This window comes from Lissotriton vulgaris, chromosome 8 (assembly GCF_964263255.1).
Source record: "Lissotriton vulgaris chromosome 8, aLisVul1.2, whole genome shotgun sequence".
In the NCBI taxonomy this organism is placed as follows: domain Eukaryota; kingdom Metazoa; phylum Chordata; class Amphibia; order Caudata; family Salamandridae; genus Lissotriton; species Lissotriton vulgaris.
This window is the reverse complement of record NC_141696.1, coordinates 237,531,542-237,548,820: the sequence shown is the minus strand read 5'-3', so window position 1 is coordinate 237,548,820 and position 17,279 is coordinate 237,531,542.

Genomic DNA, 17,279 nt, shown 5'->3' with positions numbered 1-17,279 from the left:
TCTGAGCATACCCTACCAACTTATGGCGAACAAAGCGGTAAGAAGGGGGTGGTGATGGACGGAGCATCAGAACCAATCAAATACTCACACCCAGTCTACAGATCTGGGTTTAATCCATCACTGTTCTTTAGCCCACTCTGCCACCCCAGTTCAGACATGGCCATATGCAAATCAGTCTGACCCTGTGCTTCATGGGAACAGTCCAGCCCGAACTGCCAAGCCATGCCTTCCCTGGACCGGAAACAAGCTTCCGAGGACCAGTTTCTGGCATTTCAGCATTCTTCAGCCCGGCTTCCTTGAATCCAGTGGCAATGTGAGCAATTGACTCACGTCTGAGCATACCCTGCCAAATTATGGCGAACAAAGCGATACAAAAGGGAGTAGTGATGGACGGAGCATCTGAACCAATCGAATACGCGCACCCAGTCAACAGATCTGAGTTTAATCCATCACCGTTCTTTAGCCCACTCTGCCACCACAGTTCAGACATGGCCATTTGCAAATCAGTCTGACCCTGTGCCTCATGGTAACAGTCTAGCCCGAACTGCCAAGCCATGCCTTCCCTGGACCGGAAACAAGCTTCCGAGGACCAGTTTCTGGCATTTCAGCTGTCTTCAGCCCGGCTTGCTTGAATCCAGTGGCAAAGTGAGCAAGGGACTCACGTCTGAGCATACCCTGCCAACTTATGGCGAACAAAGCGGTACAAAAGAGGGTGGTGATGGACGTAGCATCTGAACCAATCAAATACTCTTACCCAGTCAACAGATCTGGGTTTAATCGATCACCGTTCTGTAGCCCACTCTGCCTCCCCAGTTCAGACACGGCCATATGCAAATCAGTCTGACCCTGTGCCTCATGAGAACAGTCCAGCCCAAACTGCCAAGCCATTACTTCCCTGGACCGGAAACAAGCTACCGAGGACCGGTTTCTGGAATTTCAGCTGTCTTCAGCCCGGCTTGCTTGAATCCAGTGGCAAAGTGAGCAAGGGACTCACGTCTGAGCATACCCTGTCAACTTATGGCGAACAAATCGGTACAAAAGGGGGTGGTGATGGACGGAGCATCTGAACCAATCAAATACTCACACCCAGTCAACAGATCTGGGTTTAATCCATCACTGTTCTTTAGCCCACTCTGCCACCCCAGTTCAGACATGGCCCTATGCAAATCAGTCTGACCCTGTGCCTCATGGGAACAGTCCAGCCCAAACTGCCAAGCCATGCCTTGCCTGGACCGGAAACAAGCTTCCGAGGACCGGTTTCTGGCATTTCAGCTGTCTTCAGCCCGGCTTGCTTGAATCCAGTGGCAAAGTGAGCAAGGGACTCACGTCTGAGCATACCCTACCAACTTATGGCGAACAAAGCGGTAAGAAGGGGGTGGTGATGGACGGAGCATCAGAACCAATCAAATACTCACACCCAGTCTACAGATCTGGGTTTAATTCATCACTGTTCTTTAGCCCACTCTGCCACCCCAGTTCAGACATGGCCATATGCAAATCAGTCTGACCCTGTGCCTCATGGAAACAGTCCAGCCCGAACTGCCAAGCCACGCCTTCCCTGGACCGGAAACAAGCTTCCGAGGACCGGTTTCTGGCATTTCAGCTGTCTTCAGCCCGGCTTGCTTAAATCCAGTGGCAAAGTGAGCAAGGGACTCACGTCTGAGCATACCCTGCCAACTTATGGTGAACAAAGCAGTACAAAAGGGGTTGGTGATGGACGGAGCATCTGAGCCAACAGATCTGGATTTAATCCATCACTGTTCTTTAGCCCACTCTACCACCCCAGTTCAGACATGGCCATATGCAAATCAGTCTGACCCTGTGCCTCATCGGAACAGTCCAGCCGGAACTGCCAAGCCATGCCTTCCCTGGACCGGAAACAAGCTTCCGAGGACAGGTTTCTGGCATTTCAGCTGTCTTCATCCCGGCTGGCTTGAATCCAGTGGCAAAGTGAGCAAGGTACTCCTGTCTGAGCATACCCTGCCAACTTTTGGCGAACAAAGAGGTACAAAAGGGGATGGTGATGGACGGAGCATCTGAACCAATCAAATACTCACATCCAGTCAACAGATATGGATTTAATCCATCACCGTTCTTTAGCCCACTCTGCCACCCCAGTTCAGACATGGCCATATGCAAATCAGTCTGACCCTGTGCCTCATGGGAACAGTCCAGCCCGAACTGCCGAGCCACGCCTTCCCTGGACCGGAAACAAGCTTCCGAGGACCGGTTTCTGGCATTTCAGCTGTCTTCAGCCCGGCTTGCTTGGATCCAGTGGCAAAGTGAGCAAGGGACTCACGTCTGAGCATACCCTGCCAACTTATGGCGAACAAAGAGGTACAAAAGGGGATGGTGATGGACGGAGCATCTGAACCAATCAAATACTCACACCCAGTCAACAGATCTGGGTTTAATCCATCACCGTTCTTTAGCCCACTCTGCCACCCCAGTTCAGACATGGCCATATGCAAATCAGTCCGACCCTGTGCCTCATGGGAACAGTCCAGCCCAAACTGCCAAGCCATGCCTTCCCTGGACCGGAAACAAGCTTCCGAGGACCGGTTTCTGGCATTTCAGCTGTCTTCAGCCCGGCTTGCTTGGATCCAGTGGCAAAGTGAGCAAGGGACTCATGTCTGAGCATACCATGCCAACTTATGGCGAACAAAGGGGTACAAAAGGGGGTGGTGATGGACGGAGCATCTGAACCAATCAAATACTCACACCCAGTCTACAGATCTGGGTTTAATTCATCACCGTTCTTTAGCCCACTCTGCCACCCCAGTTCAGACATGGCCATATGCAAATCAGTCTGACCCTGTGCCTCATGGGAACAGTCCAGCCCGAACTGCCAAGCCATGCCTTCCCTGGACCGGAAACAAGCTTCCGAGGACCAGTTTCTGGCATTTCAGCTGTCTTCAGCCCGGCTTGCTTGGATCCAGTGGCAAAGTGAGCATGGGACTCACGTCTGAGCATACCATGCCAACTTATGGCGAACAAAGCGGTACAAAAGGGGGTGGTGATGGACGGAGCATCTGAACCAATCAAATAGTCACACCCAGTCAACAGATCTGGGTTTAATCCATCACCGTTCTTTAGCCCACTCTGCCACCCCAGTTCAGACATGGCCATATGCAAATCAGTCTGACCCTGTGCCTCATGGGAACAGTCCAGCCCGAACAGCCAAGCCATGCCTTCCCTGGACCGGAAACAAGCTTCCGAGGACCAGTTTCTGGCATTTCAGCTGTCTTCAGCCCGGCTTGCTTGAATCCAGTGGCAAAGTGAGCAAGGGACTCACATCTGAGCATACCCTGCCAACTTATGGCAAACAAAGAGGTACAAAAGGGGGTGGTGATGGACGGAGCATCTGAACCAATCAAATACTCACACCCAGTCAACAGATCTGGGTTTAATCCATCACCGTTCTTTAGCCCACTCTGCCACCCCAGTTCAGACATGGCCATATGTAAATCAGTCTGACCCTGTGCCTCATGGGAACAGTCCAGCCCAAACTGCCAAGCCATGCCTTGCCTGGACCGGAAACAAGATTCCAAGGACCGGTTTCTGGCATTTCAGCTGTCTTCAGCCCGGCTTGCTTGAATCCAGTGGCAGAGTGAGCAAGGGACTCACGTCTGAGCATACCCTACCAACTTATGGCGAACAAAGCGGTAAGAAGGGGGTGGTGATGGACGGAGCATCAGAACCAATCAAATACTCACACCCAGTCTACAGATCTGGGTTTAATTCATCACTGTTCTTTAGCCCACTCTGCCACCCCAGTTCAGACATGGCCATATGCAAATCAGCCTGACCCTGTGCATCATGGGAACAGTCCAGCCGGAACTGCCAAGCCATGCCTTCCCTGGACCGGAAACAAGATTCCGAGGACAGGTTTCTGGCATTTCAGCTATCTTCAGCCCGGCTGGCTTGAATCCAGTGGCAAAGTGAGCAAGGTACTCATGTCTGAGCATACCCTGCCAACTTATGGCGACAAAGAGGTACACAAGGGGGTGGTGATGGACAGAGCACCTCAAACCAATCAAATACTCACATCCAGTCAACAGATATGGATTTAATCCATCACCGTTCTTTAGCCCACTCTGCCACCCCAGTTCAGACATGGCCATATGCAAATCAGTCTGACCCTGTGCCTCATGGGAACAGTCCAGCCCGAACTGCCGAGCCACGCCTTCCCTGGACCGGAAACAAGCTTCCGAGGACCGGTTTCTGGCATTTCAGCTGTCTTCAGCCCGGCTTGCTTGGATCCAGTGGCAAAGTGAGCAAGGGACTCACGTCTGAGCATACCCTGCCAACTTATGGCGAACAAAGAGGTACAAAAGGGGATGGTGATGGACGGAGCATCTGAACCAATCAAATACTCACACCCAGTCAACAGATCTGGGTTTAATCCATCACCGTTCTTTAGCCCACTCTGCCACCCCAGTTCAGACATGGCCATATGCAAATCAGTCTGACCCTGTGCCTCATGGGAACAGTCCAGCCCGAACTGCCAAGCCATGCCTTCCCTGGACCGGAAACAAGCTTCCGAGGACCAGTTTCTGGCATTTCAGCTGTCTTCAGCCCGGCTTGCTTGATTCCAGTGGCAAAGTGAGCAAGGGACTCACGTCTGAGCATACCATGCCAACTTATGGCGAACAAAGCGGTACAAAAGGGGGTGGTGATGGACGGAGCATCTGAACCAATCAAATAGTCACACCCAGTCAACAGATCTGGGTTTAATCCATCACCGTTCTTTAGCCCACTCTGCCACCCCAGTTCAGACATGGCCATATGCAAATCAGTCTGACCCTGTGCCTCATGGGAACAGTCCAGCCCGAACAGCCAAGCCATGCCTTCCCTGGACCGGAAACAAGCTTCCGAGGACCAGTTTCTGGCATTTCAGCTGTCTTCAGCCCGGCTTGCTTGAATCCAGTGGCAAAGTGAGCAAGGGACTCACGTCTGAGCAGACCCTGTCAACTTATGGCGAACAAAGAGGTACAAAAGGGGGTGGTGATGGACGGAGCATCTGAACCAATCAAATACTCACACCCAGTCAACAGATCTGGGTTTAATCCATCACCGTTCTTTAGCCCACTCTGCCACCCCAGTTCAGACATGGCCATATGCAAATCAGTCTGACCATGTGCCTCATGGGAACAGTCCAGCCCGAACTGCCAAGCCATGCCTTCCCTGGACCGGAAACAAGCTTCCGAGGACCAGTTTCTGGCATTTCAGCTGTCTTCAGCCCGGCTTGCTTGGATCCAGTGGCAAAGTGAGCAAGGGACTCACGTCTGAGCATACCATGCCAACTTATGGCGAACAAAGCGGTACAAAAGGGGGTGGTGATGGACGGAGCATCTGAACCAATCAAATAGTCACACCCAGTCAACAGATCTGGGTTTAATCCATCACCGTTCTTTAGCCCACTCTGCCACCCCAGTTCAGACATGGCCATATGCAAATCAGTCTGACCCTGTGCCTCATGGGAACAGTCCAGCCCGAACAGCCAAGCCATGCCTTCCCTGGACCGGAAACAAGCTTCCGAGGACCAGTTTCTGGCATTTCAGCTGTCTTCAGCCCGGCTTGCTTGAATCCAGTGGCAAAGTGAGCAAGGGACTCACGTCTGAGCATACCCTGCCAACTTATGGCGAACAAAGAGGTACAAAAAGGGGTGGTGATGGACGGAGCATCTGAACCAATCAAATACTCACACCCAGTCAACAGATCTGGGTTTAATCCATCACCGTTCTTTAGCCCACTCTGCCACCCCAGTTCAGACATGGCCATATGTAAATCAGTCTGACCCTGTGCCTCATGGGAACAGTCCAGCCCAAACTGCCAAGCCATGCCTTGCCTGGACCGGAAACAAGCTTCCAAGGACCGGTTTCTGGCATTTCAGCTGTCTTCAGCCCGGCTTGCTTGAATCCAGTGGCAAAGTGAGCAAGGGACTCACGTCTGAGCATACCCTACCAACTTATGGCGAACAAAGCGGTAAGAAGGGGGTGGTGATGGATGGAGCATCAGAACCAATCAAATACTCACACCCAGTCTACAGATCTGGGTTTAATTCATCACTGTTCATTAGCCCACTCTGCCACCCCAGTTCAGACACGGCCATATGCAAATCAGTCTGACCCTGTGCCTCATGGGAACAGTCCAGCCGGAACTGCCAAGCCATGCCTTCCCTGGACCGGAAACAAGATTCCGAGGACAGGTTTCTGGCATTTCAGCTATCTTCAGCCCGGCTGGCTTGAATCCAGTGGCAAAGTGAGCAAGGTACTCATGTCTGAGCATACCCTGCCAACTTATGGCGACAAAGAGGTACACAAGGGGGTGGTGATGGACGGAGCACCTCAAACCAATCAAATACTCACATCCAGTCAACAGATCTGGATTTAATCCATCACCGTTCTTTAGCCCACTCTGCCACCCCAGTTCAGACATGGCCATATGCAAATCAGTCTGACCCTGTGCCTCATGGGAACAGTCCAGCCCGAACTGCCGAGCCATGCCTTCCCTGGACTGGAAACAAGCTTCCGAGGACCGGTTTCTGGCATTTCAGCTGTCTTCAGCCCGGCTTGCTTGGATCCAGTGGCAAAGTGAGCAAGGGACTCATGTCTGAGCATACCATGCCAACTTATGGCGAACAAAGCGGTACAAAAGGGGGTGGTGATTGACGGAGCATCTGAACCAATCAAATACTCACACCCAGTCTACAGATCTGGGTTTAATCCATCACTGTTCTTTAGCCCACTCTGCCACCCCAGTTCAGACATGGCCATATGCAAATCAGTCTGACCCTGTGCCTCATGGGAACAGTCCAGCCCGAACTGCCAAGCCATGCCTTCCCTGGACCGGAAACAAGCTTCCGAGGACCAGTTTCCGGCATTTCAGCTGTCTTCAGCCCGGCTTGCTTGAATCCAGTGGCAAAGTGAGCAAGGGACTCACGTCTGAGCATACCCTGTCAACTTATGGCGAACAAAGAGGTACAAAAGGGGGTGGTGATGGACGGAGCATCTGAACCAATTAAATACTCACACCCAGTCAACAGATCTGGGTTTAATCCATCACCATTATTTAGCCCACTCTGCCACCCCAGTTCAGACATGGCCATATGCAAATCCGTCTGACCCTGTGCCTCATGGGAACAGTCCAGCCCAAACTGCCAAGCCATGCCTTGCCTAGACCGGAAACAAGCTTCCGAGGACCGGTTTCTGGCATTTCAGCTGTCTTCAGCCCGGCTTTCTCGAATCATGTGGCAAAGTGAGCAAGGGATTCACGTCTGAGCATACCCTGCCAACTTATGGCGAACAAAGCGGTACAAAAGGGGGTGGTGATGGACGGAGCATCAGAACCAATCAAATACTCACACCCAGTCTACAGATCTGGGTTTAATCCATCACTGTTCTTTAGCCCACTCTGCCACCCCTGTTCAGACATGGCCAAATGCAAATCAGTCTGACCATGTGCTTCATGGGAACAGTCCAGCCCGAACTGCCAAGCCATGCCTTGCCTGGACCGGAAACAAGCTTCCGAGGACCGGTTTCTGGCATTTCAGCATTCTTCAGCCCGGCTTCCTTGAATCCAGTGGCAAAGTGAGCAAGGGACTCGCGTCTGAGCATACTTTGTCAACTTATGGCGAACAAAGCGGTACAAAAGGGGGTGGTGATTGACGGAGCATCTGAACCAATCGAATGCTCGCACCCAGTCAACAGATCTGAGTTTAATCCATCACCGTTCTTTAGCCCACTCTGCCACCACAGTTCAGACATGGCCATATGCAAATCAGTCTGACCCTGTGCCTCATGGGAATAGTCCAGCCCGAACTGCCAGGCCAGGCCTTACCTGGACCGGAAACAAGCTTCCAAGGACCGGTTTTTGGCATTTCAGCTGTCTTCAGCCCGGCTTGCTTGAATCCAGTGGCAAAGTGAGCAAGGGACTCACGTCTGAGCATACCCTGCCAACTTATGGTGAACGAAGCGGTACAAAAGGGGGTGGTGATGGACGGAGCATCAGAACCAATCAAATACTCACACCCAGTTTACAGATCTGGGTTTAATCCATTACTTTTCTTTAGCTCACTCTGCCACCCCAGTTCAGACATGGCCATATGCAAATCAGTCTGACCCTGTGTTTCATGGGAACAGTCCAGCCCGAACTGCCAAGCCATGCCTTCCCTGGACCGGAAACGAGCTTCAGAGGACCAGTTTCTGGCATTTCAGCATTCTTCAGCCCGGCTTCCTTGAATCCAGTGGCAATGTGAGCAAGGGAATCACGTCTGAGCATACCCTGCCAAATTATGGCGAACAAAGCGGTACAAAACGGAGTAGTGATGGACGGAGCATCTGAACCAATCGAATACTCGCACCCAGTCAACAGATCTGAGTTTAATCCATCACCGTTCTTTAGCCCACTCTGCCACCACAGTTCAGACATGGCCATATGCAAATCAGTCTGACCCTGTGCCTCATGGTAACAGTCTAGCCCGAACTGCCAAGCCATGCCTTCCCTGGACCGGAAACAAGCTTCCGAGGACCAGTTTCTGGCATTTCAGCATTCTTCAGCCCGGCTTGCTTGAATCCAGTGGCAAAGTGAGCAAGGGACTCACGTCTGAGCATACCCTGCCAACTTATGGCAAACAAAGCGGTAGAAAAGGGGGTGGTGTTGGACGTAGCATCTGAACCAATCAAATACTCACACCAAGTCAACAGATCTGGGTGTAATCCATCACCGTTCTGTAGCCCACTCTGCTTCCCCAGTTCAGACACGGCCATATGCAAATCAGTCTGACCCTGTGCCTCATGGGAACAGTCCAGCCCAAACTGCCAAGCCATGGCTTCCCTGGACCGGAAACAAGCTACCGAGGACCGGTTTCTGGCATTTCAGCTGTCTTCAGCCCGGCTTGCTTGAATCCAGTGAAAAAGTGAGCAAGGGACTCACGTCTGAGCATACCCTACCAACTTATGGCGAACAAAGCGGTAAGAAGGGGGCGGTGATGGACGGAGCATCAGAACCAATCAAATACTCACACCCAGTTTACAGATCTGGGTTTAATCCATCACTGTTCTTTAGCCCACTCTGCCACCCCAGTTCAGACATGGCCATATGCAAATCAGTCTGACCCTGTGCCTCATGGAAACAGTCCAGCCCGAACTGCCAAGCCACGCCTTCCCTGCACCGGAAACAAGCTTCCGAGGACCGGTTTCTGGCATTTCAGCTGTCTTCAGCCCGGCTTGCTTAAATCCAGTGGCAAAGTGAGCAAGGGACTCACGTCTGAGCATACCCTGCCAACTTATGGTGAACAAAGCAGTACAAAAGGGGTTGGTGATGGACGGAGCATCTGAGCCAACAGATCTGGATTTAATCCATCACTGTTCTTTAGCCCACTCTGCCACCCCAGTTCAGACATGGCCATATGCAAATCAGTCTGACCCTGTGCCTCATGGGAACAGTCCAGCCCGAAATGCCAAGCCATGCCTTCCCTGGACTGGAAACAAGCTTCCGAGGACAGGTTTCTGGCATTTCAGCTGTCTTCAGCCCGGCTGGCTTGAATCCAGTGGCAAAGTGAGCAAGGGACTCACGTCTGAGCATACCCTGCCAACTTACGGCGAACAAAGAGGTACACAAGGGGGTGGTGATGGACGGTGCATCTCAACCAATCAAATACTCACATCCAGTCAACAGATCTGGGTTTAATCCATCACCGTTCTTTAGCCCACTCTGCCACCCCAGTTCAGACATGGCCATATGCAAATCAGTCTGACCCTGTGCCTCATGGGAACAGTCCAGCCCGAACTACCGAGCCACGCCTTCCCTGGACCGGAAACAAGCCTCCGAGGACCGGTTTCTGGCATTTCAGCTGTCTTCAGCCCGGCTTGCTTGGATCCAGTGGCAAAGTGAGCAAGGGACTCACGTCTGAGCATACCCTGCCAACTTACGGCGAACAAAGCGGTACAAAAGGGGGTGGTGATGGACAGAGCATCTGAACCAATCAAATACTCACACCCAGTCAACAGATCTGGGTTTAATCCATCACCGTTCTTTAGCCCACTCTGCCACCCCAGTTCAGACATGGCCATATGCAAATCAGTCCGACCCTGTGCCTCATGGGAACAGTCCAGCCCGAACTGCCAAGCCATGCCTTCCCTGGACCGGAAACAAGCTTCCGAGGACCGGTTTCTGGCATTTCAGCTGTCTTCAGCCCGGCTTGCTTGGATCCAGTGGCAAAGTGAGCAAGGGACTCATGTCTGAGCATACCATGCCAACTTATGGCGAACAAAGGGGTACAAAAGGGGGTGGTGATGGACGGAGCATCTGAACCAATCAAATACTCACACCCAGTCTACAGATCTGGGTTTAATTCATCACCGTTCTTTAGCCCACTCTGCCACCCCAGTTCAGACATGGCCATATGCAAATCAGTCTGACCCTGTGCCTCATGGGAACAGTCCAGCCCGAACTGCCAGGCCATGCCTTCCCTGGACCGGAAACAAGCTTCCGAGGACCAGTTTCTGGCATTTCAGCTGTCTTCAGCCCGGCTTGCTTGGATCCAGTGGCAAAGTGAGCAAGGGACTCACGTCTGAGCATACCATGCCAACTTATGGCGAACAAAGCGGTACAAAAGGGGGTGGTGATGGACGGAGCATCTGAACCAATCAAATAGTCACACCCAGTCAACAGATCTGGGTTTAATCCATCACCGTTCTTTAGCCCACTCTGCCACCCCAGTTCAGACATGGCCATATGCAAATCAGTCTGACCCTGTGCCTCATGGGAACAGTCCAGCCCGAACAGCCAAGCCATGCCTTCCCTGGACCGGAAACAAGCTTCCGAGGACCAGTTTCTGGCATTTCAGCTGTCTTCAGCCCGGCTTGCTTGAATCCAGTGGCAAAGTGAGCAAGGGACTCACGTCTGAGCATACCCTGCCAACTTATGGCAAACAAAGAGGTACAAAAGGGGGTGGTGATGGACGGAGCATCTGAACCAATCAAATACTCACACCCAGTCAACAGATCTGGGTTTAATCCATCACCGTTCTTTAGCCCACTCTGCCACCCCAGTTCAGACATGGCCATATGTAAATCAGTCTGACCCTGTGCCTCATGGGAACAGTCCAGCCCAAACTGCCAAGCCATGCCTTGCCTGGACCGGAAACAAGCTTCCAAGGACCGGTTTCTGGCATTTCAGCTGTCTTCAGCCCGGCTTGCTTGAATCCAGTGGCAAAGTGAGCAAGGGACTCACGTCTGAGCATACCCTACCAACTTATGGCGAACAAAGCGGTAAGAAGGGGGTGGTGATGGACGGAGCATCAGAACCAATCAAATACTCACACCCAGTCTACAGATCTGGGTTTAATTCATCACTGTTCATTAGCCCACTCTGCCACCCCAGTTCAGACATGGCCATATGCAAATCAGTCTGACCCTGTGCCTCATGGGAACAGTCCAGCCGGAACTGCCAAGCCATCCCTTCCCTGGACCGGAAACAAGATTCCGAGGACAGGTTTCTGGCATTTCAGCTATCTTCAGCCCGGCTGGCTTGAATCCAGCGGCAAAGTGAGCAAGGTACTCATGTCTGAGCATACCCTGCCAACTTATGGCGACAAAGAGGTACACAAGGGGGTGGTGATGGACGGAGCACCTCAAACCAATCAAATACTCACATCCAGTCAACAGATCTGGATTTAATCCATCACCGTTCTTTAGCCCACTCCCAGTTCAGACATGGCCATATGCAAATCAGTCTGACCCTGTGCCTCATGGGAACAGTCCAGCCCGAACTGCCGAGCCATGCCTTCCCTGGACTGGAAACAAGCTTCCGAGGACCGGTTTCTGGCATTTCAGCTGTCTTCAGCCCGGCTTGCTTGGATCCAGTGGCAAAGTGAGCAAGGGACTCATGTCTGAGCATACCATGCCAACTTATGGCGAACAAAGCGGTACAAAAGGGGGTGGTGATTGACGGAGCATCTGAACCAATCAAATACTCACACCCAGTCTACAGATCTGGGTTTAATCCATCACCGTTCTTTAGCCCACTCTGCCACCCCAGTTCAGACATGGCCATATGCAAATCAGTCTGACCCTGTGCCTCATGGGAACAGTCCAGCCCGAACTGCCAAGCCATGCCTTCCCTGGACCGGAAACAAGCTTCCGAGGACCAGTTTCCGGCATTTCAGCTGTCTTCAGCCCGGCTTGCTTGAATCCAGTGGCAAAGTGAGCAAGGGACTCACGTCTGAGCATACCCTGTCAACTTATGGCGAACAAAGAGGTACAAAAGGGGGTGGTGATGGACGGAGCATCTGAACCAATTAAATACTCACACCCAGTCAACAGATCTGGGTTTAATCCATCACCATTATTTAGCCCACTCTGCCACCCCAGTTCAGACATGGCCATATGCAAATCCGTCTGACCCTGTGCCTCATGGGAACAGTCCAGCCCAAACTGCCAAGCCATGCCTTGCCTAGACCGGAAACAAGCTTCCGAGGACCGGTTTCTGGCATTTCAGCTGTCTTCAGCCCGGCTTTCTCGAATCATGTGGCAAAGTGAGCAAGGGATTCACGTCTGAGCATACCCTGCCAACTTATGGCGAACAAAGCGGTACAAAAGGGGGTGGTGATGGACGGAGCATCAGAACCAATCAAATACTCACACCCAGTCTACAGATCTGGGTTTAATCCATCACTGTTCTTTAGCCCACTCTGCCACCCCTGTTCAGACATGGCCAAATGCAAATCAGTCTGACCATGTGCTTCATGGGAACAGTCCAGGCCGAACTGCCAAGCCATGCCTTGCCTGGACCGGAAACAAGCTTCCGAGGACCGGTTTCTGGCATTTCAGCATTCTTCAGCCCGGCTTCCTTGAATCCAGTGGCAAAGTGAGCAAGGGACTCGCGTCTGAGCATACTTTGTCAACTTATGGCGAACAAAGCGGTACAAAAGGGGGTGGTGATTGACGGAGCATCTGAACCAATCGAATGCTCGCACCCAGTCAACAGATCTGAGTTTAATCCATCACCGTTCTTTAGCCCACTCTGCCACCACAGTTCAGACATGGCCATATGCAAATCAGTCTGACCCTGTGCCTCATGGGAATAGTCCAGCCCGAACTGCCAGGCCAGGCCTTACCTGGACCGGAAACAAGCTTCCAAGGACCGGTTTTTGGCATTTCAGCTGTCTTCAGCCCGGCTTGCTTGAATCCAGTGGCAAAGTGAGCAAGGGACTCACGTCTGAGCATACCCTGCCAACTTATGGTGAACGAAGCGGTACAAAAGGGGGTGGTGATGGACGGAGCATCAGAACCAATCAAATACTCACACCCAGTTTACAGATCTGGGTTTAATCCATTACTTTTCTTTAGCTCACTCTGCCACCCCAGTTCAGACATGGCCATATGCAAATCAGTCTGACCCTGTGTTTCATGGGAACAGTCCAGCCCGAACTGCCAAGCCATGCCTTCCCTGGACCGGAAACGAGCTTCAGAGGACCAGTTTCTGGCCTTTCAGCATTCTTCAGCCCGGCTTCCTTGAATCCAGTTGCAATGTGAGCAAGGGAATCACGTCTGAGCATACCCTGCCAAATTATGGCGAACAAAGCGGTACAAAACGGAGTAGTGATGGACGGAGCATCTGAACCAATCGAATACTCGCACCCAGTCAACAGATCTGAGTTTAATCCATCACCGTTCTTTAGCCCACTCTGCCACCACAGTTCAGACATGGCCATATGCAAATCAGTCTGACCCTGTGCCTCATGGTAACAGTCTAGCCCGAACTGCCAAGCCATGCCTTCCCTGGACCGGAAACAAGCTTCCGAGGACCAGTTTCTGGCATTTCAGCATTCTTCAGCCCGGCTTGCTTGAATCCAGTGGCAAAGTGAGCAAGGGACTCACGTCTGAGCATACCCTGCCAACTTATGGCAGATAAAGCGGTAGAAAAGGGGGTGGTGTTGGACGTAGCATCTGAACCAATCAAATACTCACACCAAGTCAACAGATCTGGGTTTAATCCATCACCGTTCTGTAGCCCACTCTGCTTCCCCAGTTCAGACACGGCCATATGCAAATCAGTCTGACCCTGTGCCTCATGGGAACAGTCCAGCCCAAACTGCCAAGCCATGGCTTCCCTGGACCGGAAACAAGCTACCGAGGACCGGTTTCTGGCATTTCAGCTGTCTTCAGCCCGGCTTGCTTGAATCCAGTGAAAAAGTGAGCAAGGGACTCACGTCTGAGCATACCCTACCAACTTATGGCGAACAAAGCGGTGCGAAGGGGGCGGTGATGGACGGAGCATCAGAACCAATCAAATACTCACACCCAGTCTACAGATCTGGGTTTAATCCATCACTGTTCTTTAGCCCACTCTGCCACCCCAGTTCAGACATGGCCATATGCAAATCAGTCTGACCCTGTGCCTCATGGAAACAGTCCAGCCCGAACTGCCAAGCCACGCCTTCCCTGGACCGGAAACAAGCTTCCGAGGACCGGTTTCTGGCATTTCAGCTGTCTTCAGCCCGGCTTGCTTAAATCCAGTGGCAAAGTGAGCAAGGGACTCACGTCTGAGCATACCCTGCCAACTCATGGTGAACAAAGCAGTACAAAAGGGGTTGGTGATGGACGGAGCATCTGAGCCAACAGATCTGGATTTAATCCATCACTGTTCTTTAGCCCACTCTGCCACCCCAGTTCAGACATGGCCATATGCAAATCAGTCTGACCCTGTGCCTCATGGGAACAGTCCAGCCCGAAATGCCAAGCCATGCCTTCCCTGGACCGGAAACAAGCTTCCGAGGACAGGTTTCTGGCATTTCAGCTGTCTTCAGCCCGGCTGGCTTGAATCCAGTGGCAAAGTGAGCAAGGGACTCACGTCTGAGCATACCCTGTCAACTTATGGCGAACAAATCGGTACAAAAGGGGGTGGTGATGGACGGAGCATCTGAACCAATCAAATACTCTTACCCAGTCAACAGATCTGGGTTTAATCGATCACCGTTCTGTAGCCCACTCTGCCTCCCCAGTTCAGACACGGCCATATGCAAATCAGTCTGACCCTGTGCCTCATGAGAACAGTCCAGCCCAAACTGCCAAGCCATTACTTCCCTGGACCGGAAACAAGCTACCGAGGACCGGTTTCTGGAATTTCAGCTGTCTTCAGCCCGGCTTGCTTGAATCCAGTGGCAAAGTGAGCAAGGGACTCACGTCTGAGCATACCCTGTCAACTTATGGCGAACAAATCGGTACAAAAGGGGGTGGTGATGGACGGAGCATCTGAACCAATCAAATACTCACACCCAGTCAACAGATCTGGGTTTAATCCATCACTGTTCTTTAGCCCACTCTGCCACCCCAGTTCAGACATGGCCCTATGCAAATCAGTCTGACCCTGTGCCTCATGGGAACAGTCCAGCCCAAACTGCCAAGCCATGCCTTGCCTGGACCGGAAACAAGCTTCCGAGGACCGTTTTCTGGCATTTCAGCTGTCTTCAGCCCGGCTTGCTTGAATCCAGTGGCAAAGTGAGCAAGGGACTCACGTCTGAGCATACCCTACCAACTTATGGCGAACAAAGCGGTAAGAAGGGGGTGGTGATGGACGGAGCATCAGAACCAATCAAATACTCACACCCAGTCTACAGATCTGGGTTTAATTCATCACTGTTCTTTAGCCCACTCTGCCACCCCAGTTCAGACATGGCCATATGCAAATCAGTCTGACCCTGTGCCTCATGGAAACAGTCCAGCCCGAACTGCCAAGCCACGCCTTCCCTGGACCGGAAACAAGCTTCCGAGGACCGGTTTCTGGCATTTCAGCTGTCTTCAGCCCGGCTTGCTTAAATCCAGTGGCAAAGTGAGCAAGGGACTCACGTCTGAGCATACCCTGCCAACTTATGGTGAACAAAGCAGTACAAAAGGGGTTGGTGATGGACGGAGCATCTGAGCCAACAGATCTGGATTTAATCCATCACTGTTCTTTAGCCCACTCTACCACCCCAGTTCAGACATGGCCATATGCAAATCAGTCTGACCCTGTGCCTCATCGGAACAGTCCAGCCGGAACTGCCAAGCCATGCCTTCCCTGGACCGGAAACAAGCTTCCGAGGACAGGTTTCTGGCATTTCAGCTGTCTTCATCCCGGCTGGCTTGAATCCAGTGGCAAAGTGAGCAAGGTACTCCTGTCTGAGCATACCCTGCCAACTTTTGGCGAACAAAGAGGTACAAAAGGGGATGGTGATGGACGGAGCATCTGAACCAATCAAATACTCACATCCAGTCAACAGATATGGATTTAATCCATCACCGTTCTTTAGCCCACTCTGCCACCCCAGTTCAGACATGGCCATATGCAAATCAGTCTGACCCTGTGCCTCATGGGAACAGTCCAGCCCGAACTGCCGAGCCACGCCTTCCCTGGACCGGAAACAAGCTTCCGAGGACCGGTTTCTGGCATTTCAGCTGTCTTCAGCCCGGCTTGCTTGGATCCAGTGGCAAAGTGAGCAAGGGACTCACGTCTGAGCATACCCTGCCAACTTATGGCGAACAAAGAGGTACAAAAGGGGATGGTGATGGACGGAGCATCTGAACCAATCAAATACTCACACCCAGTCAACAGATCTGGGTTTAATCCATCACCGTTCTTTAGCCCACTCTGCCACCCCAGTTCAGACATGGCCATATGCAAATCAGTCCGACCCTGTGCCTCATGGGAACAGTCCAGCCCAAACTGCCAAGCCATGCCTTCCCTGGACCGGAAACAAGCTTCCGAGGACCGGTTTCTGGCATTTCAGCTGTCTTCAGCCCGGCTTGCTTGGATCCAGTGGCAAAGTGAGCAAGGGACTCATGTCTGAGCATACCATGCCAACTTATGGTGAACAAAGGGGTACAAAAGGGGGTGGTGATGGACGGAGCATCTGAACCAATCAAATACTCACACCCAGTCTACAGATCTGGGTTTAATTCATCACCGTTCTTTAGCCCACTCTGCCACCCCAGTTCAGACATGGCCATATGCAAATCAGTCTGACCCTGTGCCTCATGGGAACAGTCCAGCCCGAACTGCCAAGCCATGCCTTCCCTGGACCGGAAACAAGCTTCCGAGGACCAGTTTCTGGCATTTCAGCTGTCTTCAGCCCGGCTTGCTTGGATCCAGTGGCAAAGTGAGCATGGGACTCACGTCTGAGCATACCATGCCAACTTATGGCGAACAAAGCGGTACAAAAGGGGGTGGTGATGGACGGAGCATCTGAACCAATCAAATAGTCACACCCAGTCAACAGATCTGGGTTTAATCCA